The sequence below is a fragment of the Apis dorsata genome, unplaced genomic scaffold (assembly GCF_000469605.1).
Source record: "Apis dorsata unplaced genomic scaffold, Apis dorsata 1.3 scaffold_264, whole genome shotgun sequence".
Classification (NCBI taxonomy): Eukaryota; Metazoa; Arthropoda; class Insecta; order Hymenoptera; family Apidae; genus Apis; species Apis dorsata.
In genome coordinates this window covers 213,928-221,404 of record NW_006263542.1, presented here as the reverse complement: position 1 = coordinate 221,404, position 7,477 = coordinate 213,928, and the positions used below count along the sequence as shown (strand labels likewise).

General features: G+C 38.7%; 1 protein-coding gene across 3 annotated transcripts in view; it reads right to left on the bottom strand.

Annotated features, from left to right (window-relative positions):
* Nucleotides 1–4,835, bottom strand: part of LOC102677983 (latrophilin Cirl-like) — a 377,280-nt gene extending 372,445 nt beyond the window's left edge. For all 3 annotated transcript variants that reach the window (XM_031510811.1, XM_031510810.1, XM_031510812.1), the window contains exon 1: nucleotides 2,643–4,835. The gene's annotated coding sequence lies outside the window, so the exon portion shown is untranslated. The remainder of the gene's footprint in view (nucleotides 1–2,642) is intronic.
* Nucleotides 4,836–7,477: the final 2,642 nt, after the last annotated feature.

Here is a 7,477-nt window from a genome sequence, read left to right as displayed (position 1 = left end):
CACCCGGGAGAAGCTTGATCGACTCTCCTCCTCCGTGGGTGCCGGAGTGTGAGAAAAGGGAATGAGGCGAGCACGAGGGAGGAGGTATCCCAGAAACCAGTTTGTACGTTTCGAAGACGAGGCGCATCGTTCTTAAAAGTACGGCCACTCGGGCCGCTTGTGGATTCGCGTTTAACACCGGGAGGCACCCATGGTGTTGCATTGTTGGCTCGGCCGGCCTTTTAGGATCGTTGGATTGCATTTCTTCCGTTCTTAATTGATAGCTCTTCCCACGAGTGTTGTTACGTATAACCGGCTATTAGTTACGGGCAACGGTTTACGCGATATCGAAGGATCTATTCGCAAATTTTCCAATCGCCCTCCGTTTCGTTCCGCACGGAACTACTTCGTTAAACGATGATCCATCGGATGGAATAAAAGATAAAGCGTCGAGTATATAATGTACTCCATGTTCATTGCCTCTCAATTGATCTAAGATCTATCGCCAATATTTCCCATTTACATTCAAATTTCCGTGCGAAAGAACGGTTCAAAGCGAAACCTCGTTTATATCCGGTAAACGGATTCATCGCGCGAAATACGCCTAGATTAAAGTTACATACGGCAGACCGATCCACCTCTGAACATCGCAAAACCGATTTTTACCAGTCCAGTTAACCAGGACTCGGCCCGGTAATTGACATTCACGATATTTTCCAAGCCGCAACGGACCCGTGGAAACGTTCCCGCCTCGACGTTCGATAATTTTCCTCCTACGTTCGCGCCGCTCGCATGAATCATTCGTTCACGAGCAAAAGACCAAGGTGTACATGCACGCATTACACGTTCATGCTCTAGCGCGGGTGAAAGTTGTGATATATCCGTTATAATTTCGTACGGTTGGCGTATTGCTTCCGTACGTAGGAACCATTTGTTCCGGAAAATGGCGCAATTTTGTCTCCCCCGCATGCGGGGGAGAACAAGCGCAATACCTTCGTGGATATAATTTAAACAAGGGCTCTTTATGTAACACGGTCTATTTATTTGGGCATACCTACGCTTGTCCGCCGTATACAATACCCATGCGAAACGTCACACAATTTCTGTTAAACGTCCTCGCCTCTAATGGACGTGTCGACTCGCGTGCGGCTTCGCAGAAATGTATTATATTTTGCGGCTTTGGCCAGAGACAATGCTCGATTTAACCGACAATCGGTGATATATACGATAAAAAATTTTCGCGTTTCTACGCGAGGCTTCCACGTTTCGAACGAACGGATTAAATGCGACTGATATTTTATCGATGTTCCCTCGGTTTACGAAGAGGGAAATAATATTATTTATTGGCAATTATCGAGTATGTTAAATATAATTCGTAAAAGATTGCACGAATGATAAAATAATGAATGTAATTGGCGCGAAACGTTGCGAATACTTCGAAACAAGAAAGATCATATCTTTTATAAAATTTTCTTCGTGTTATGAATTTATAAATCATTATTTTATTCTATTCGTTAAGTATATATAGTTCGAGTCGCAGATCACCGACGTAGCATTTTCGTATTGCCAAGAAATTTGAACAATAAAGTCGGTGCTCTTCCCTGCCCCACCATTGGCTCACACTCGCAATTTCATAAATCGTATGCGACTAAATTGCACGGAAACGCCGACACACGAAATCGGCACGTTCGGCACAAGAGTACTTTCTTCGTCATTCCGGCCAAACTGACGTACGAATCTTCTCCCGCTCACCAGTCCGGCCCTCTTTCTCTCTTTTCCCTTTTCCCTTTTCCCTCTTTTTCCATCCCAGGAGAACCCTCGTCTCGGAAAATTCGATTTCAAGGATTTGCTGGCGACAGACACGAATACACGTCTTTCACGGCATAGTGCAGCATGAGCCGGGATGGTGCTCTTATACAGCTCTTATACAAAAGCTATTGCAACACTTCGTCAACGACGATACATCTATACGTAATACACACCCGAAAACTAAATCGTTACGTATTATATTTTCTTATTTTTACCATGTTAAAATAAAATTTTGCCTTCTGTTGTCTAGGTTAATATTTCATAATTAGATTTAAAATGTCGAATATTTGAGAATACTTATCATTTGGAAAATATTATTCGATAATATTCATTGCCTACCATAATTATAAAAGTTAAAAATCCAAAAAGAAAATAATCACGAATTTATACAACTGGTATCGGAACGATAAAATCGCTCCAGGATATGCAAAAATATATTCTACACGACCTCGATTTTGCGTTAAAATTATTCTCGAATTGCACATATTTGGATCGCATGGGGATTCTATTATCAATCGGAACGATATATTCCCCAAGTTTAATATACCAACCCGGTTGACAGTTACAGAAATTAGTTACGCCAACGTAATTTGTCAAAAAAATTACCGGAACGAAGAAATGATTCGCTAACAAGGTTAAATATGATACGCATTTTGCTAGTCAAGCAATGCTTCCATGCTATAACATTGCTTTTATTACGCAAAAATATAAAACAAACAGACGATTAAATCTATTGTTACGCTGCAAATATTGATCCGCATTTCATTTGTTCAATTTGCAGCTACGTATAATATATAGAAAACTAACAAAAGAATAATTAAAAATAAATAATTTATTAATCAAATATAACTCACCCTCGATCGTCGTGTAGCAATTCCACGGAAGATTAAAATTGACCACTGAAGAGAATTGAAAAAACTATGAAAAAATTGAAATCACCGAGGACACGAGTTTTCTGATCCTGGAAGAGTGCGTGAGTGCGTGCGTGCGTGTCTAAGGTTCCTTTCGTGGCGTGTGGCGTGAGAATTCTTTTTCGGTGTTCGCGAAACGAGGTAAAAAGTAGACGATGAGATTGGCCAAATCCACCACTCACGGTTGCCAAGGTCTGTTTCTCTGGTCCTTTCTCCCCTCAGGTTTCCCTTTTTTTCTTTAATTGCCCTCTTTAATATGCGAAACGGCACACGAATTTCAATGGGTTCGCGTGATTATTAATTAAGACGTTCCTTTCGAATCGAATCGAATGATGTATGTACACTGTAAGGTGATCAGGATATCGAACCGATGATTGGTTATGCAGAACGAATATCTCCTTCTGAACTTGGTCTTAATTAATTATCTATTCGAATAATCGACGTTTACTTTGTCCGCCAAAATGCACGTTTAGCAACTTTCCAACATGGATGCCAATGAACACTGACCGAAATTCTTCGATTAATCAACTTAAAGAAAAGTCAGTAGAGAAGAACTTTTTATCCAACGAAAAACCACGCGACGCCCGTATTACGATACACAATTGCACAACCTCGATGGATAGAATTATTTTCGTAAACGGATGATTTCCAAATCGTACACTCGTTTCGAACACGTCACTTAAACAATGTGAATAATGTACTGGCGTTATTCGATATTTGAATCGATATATACTTCAAATCGATTGCGATAAGCAGCTGACGTCAGGTAATATGGCAGCCACGCGGTCGATGATCAGTCGGTAAACCTCTGAAAAACACGCTTACACGGTCAAATTCGCAGGAAATATTTATCAACATGAAATATCAATTTACGTAGTATCATCGGTTTCGACGAATTTGTCAGAAGTAAACTGATCTTTCCTCTTTTTTCTAATTAATACCTCTACCTAATGATACGCAGTACACAATGATGTCATTTGTTATTCAAGCAATGTTGACATTCGGTTAATGGACGTTAGAAGGAATTTGCGTATAAAGAAATGGGAACAATCAGTGTTCGCGAACATTCTTTCATATATTTTGCGTATGTAACAATCGATCCTCTTATATGCATTAATTTATCGATGATTCCAATTTTATCGTTCGCACTTGTGTTTTTCAGTAGTATCGATTGTCGTCTTCAACGTAGTAATTCCAATCAAGACTCTAATCTTTTGAGGCTGTTAATCAAACGACGAACTCTAGATTCTGAATCGACGTCAGTGATTGACTCTGCGTAGAGAAACAAGGATATCTGTCCGCACATACGTCGGATTAATTACTCCAGCGGTTAGTCGGTACACTACGCTCACTCGTGGCCAAGTTACCGGTATATATACGGGTACATCGGCCTCCAATTGCAGTTACTCGTGGGTGATGCACCGCAGGACGCATCTCGAAACCCACACGCAGACGGTAACCCCGAAGCTCGCACTAGAAACACCCTCGGTAGCACTCCAGAGTACTCGATCGCACTCACGTCGACGGATCATGATGTTGCCAACGAGCACTGATTCAATGTAAACACACACACGTACACGGTTACACACATGTATACGTAGACGTATATATATGCGCACACTGTAGTTGTGTCACAAATCCGAACAACGTTGTCGTCAAAATTAGTTACTAATCATGTTTCGATCGATTCCAGAAGACAATTTCAATCGACGACACTTCTCGTAAAATATTACACACAATAATACGCCGTTCCAACCAGAGGAATTCACGTGCACACTTGGTCCTAGTCATATACGGATCGATTCGATCGATATTTTAGGTTAATTTTCCGTATTAACATCGCGCGCGATTGTAGTCCACCATATTGTATCGCACTTACCGATAGGCGATTCGAAACCATCGGGACGAGATTACTATAAATATCGATTCTCGATTAAGGTGGATAACCTCGAAATTGCAATTCGATACTTCTCAGTCGAGATTGATTTCGCTCGTGAAACGCATCGTAAGAGATAGAGACCGATGAATGTCACTAGTTGACAGTTTCGCGAACTGTACACGCGGCCGTAAATGATCGTCGAAATTTACACGCGAAATTGGTCGTGTGGACCACCGTGATCCGGCCTCGGAACACACGCTCGTTGAACTGTCGTTCCGAGCAGCTCGGCCCGCGGTTTAGTATCAACGTTCGTTCTTGGCTGGCGTCGCGCCCCTCCCGGGACGCCGGTCGACGCCAATCGAGTGCGCGTATACCTACGTGCACGTTACCTGCGAACCTGAGAGGAGAATCCACCTCTGCCTTCCTGCTTGAATCTCGACTGTGCGCACCTCTACGTGATTCTGTGTGTGAGTATCTTTTGTATGTTTTATTCGTGTTCTACTGTACGATTCTTTTTTTATTCTTCCGATACGAATATCTTCGATATTGAATTCTTATTCGAGAAATAACCACAACAGAGGATAGATTCCAGAAAATTTTGATTTTTATGTAATTTTCGTTTAAAATTATGCAATGTTTTCTATCATCTAATTTAATTTTTATAATCAAATTTTATCTTTCGATAAATTTTGTAATTGATGAAGTGTGGCGCTACTGTCGTGCTATACGTTCCAATTAATTTTTGACGCACAATCAAATATAATTCAATGTATTTGAATATTTATTCATTTAAATTTTTAAATTTTTTATGATTTGTTTTTTTTTATAGAATTATTTTTTTACTAATATTATACTAATATATCTTTCTTTAATCATTTTCGCAATATTATTATTCAATTCTATTTTTTTTTTATTAAAATTCGTGTTTTCTATACGATTGTTTTTAAATTTTAAATACTATTAATTAAAATATTATTAACATTAATTGAGCAATTATATAACGTTCAATGTACGTTTCAATATAATAATTATATAACGTATAAAACATAAATATTTAAAAATCGGTGAAAAGAATATCTTTTCGTTTGTGTCTCAAGCGTTATTCGTTTAAAATGAATCGAAAGATTATCCAGAAAAGATTTCTCTATAATTATACATCTATAATTGTTGTGTAAAGAGACTATTCGCGATGCGATAAAATAGCACAAAGGAATAAGATGCAAATCGTAGATAGATCAAATTCACGACGAATACATTAAGGATTTATCTTTCAGGTGGCTCAATTTAACTGAACAACAACAGGTATACTGGTGAAGAAGACCAGACTCGTTTCCCTTCTTGTCGTATTACCATACTTGAGTAGCACGCGCGGACAGCAAACGCGGAATCCACAGCTCTGTCTCGACCTTGCTCTTGCTCTAATTGGCAGACTCTGATCTAAGGACTCGAATTTAAACGTTCGTTTAATGACAATACTGCTATTATTCTTCACGATCTCGCTTCATTCGCGGCATCTTGTTACGAGCCGTGACCGAAGTTGCTTTTTCAAACTCGATCGATAGAACGTTGTGGATTTATATTTAACAATGGCCTTTTGTCCTTCTTATTAATTTTCTGCCAGTGTGGGATGATCCAATTGAAAAGAAATAACAGCATTGCACATGGAACATGAAATTGAAATGTTATTACCGTTTCTCGATTGAAAATGTTGCATTCAGGAAAAGAATGTCGATAATAATTATTTCGCCCGATTTTCCTCCCTTTCCATCTCAAAACGCGTACATTGCATACATTTTCCATCGAATAAACAACCGATATTACACGAAATCATATTACACGTCTGCGTAGTTTCCGAACATCACTAGTCGAAAATTTCTTGTTTAATCATTTTATCGTTATAATATATCACGTCATTTCATATCTGTTTTAGTTTGCGATCGCTTTCGTTTCTGCGAACACACGTAGCTCGAACGAATACACGGAAAGTATCAGCACGGAGAACTTCCGAGCACTCGATTTTACCATTGGTAAAATGGTGTTGGTAGTTCCCATAAATGTAGAGAGAGAGAGAGACAGAGAGAGAGAAGCCAGGTTGCGCGCCCCATACAGAGCCACGCATGTGCGCCTGTTGGGAAGAGATTTCATAGTCCATGTAGTTTGGCATCAATGCGAAATCTGGGGTTGGTTTCAGACGCGCGATAAAGCCATTTCAAATTGAATAACAGATTTCTGAGCACACAACAAAATGCACTTGCCGCGAACGCTTCTGAAACCTGGAAAAGAGGGTGGAACAATGGGGCGCGTTTTCCTCTCTACTTACACTTTCTATTTGGCCTGTCTGCGAGCTCGACTGTCTACATTTTCAACAAATATACCGTTACCAGACCGATTGACTGTTTCGCTTCCATCTTGTTACATACATATCTGTACGTCATGCTAATTATACGACTAAACATTGTCATGTTCTAGACTTTAAAAAGATATCTTTCCTTTTAATTTCTTTTATGTTTCATCGTGAAAACTGCACAAAACGTTTCATTGGAATGAATCCTATATTATAGGTTGGAACTATAGTTAAAAGAGATCTGTTCTTTATTTTTTTAAAATAAAAATTCTTCATAAATATTTCTGTGAAATAATATAGTTTAATAATAATAATACTTAACTTTCAATTTTTTAAATGTTTAATTTATTCTTAAATGTTCGTGTTATTTATCAATATTAATAATACGATGGATATTATTTCACGATTCATCGAGCAATTTATCGAAATTTTCGAATATAAACTGAATTCATAAAAGATCACAATTAAATCTGCCGCGATAAAATATTTATGGAAACACTTTGAGAAAATTGAAAAGGCGAATACAAACAGATTCATTGACAGGATTATTGCGAA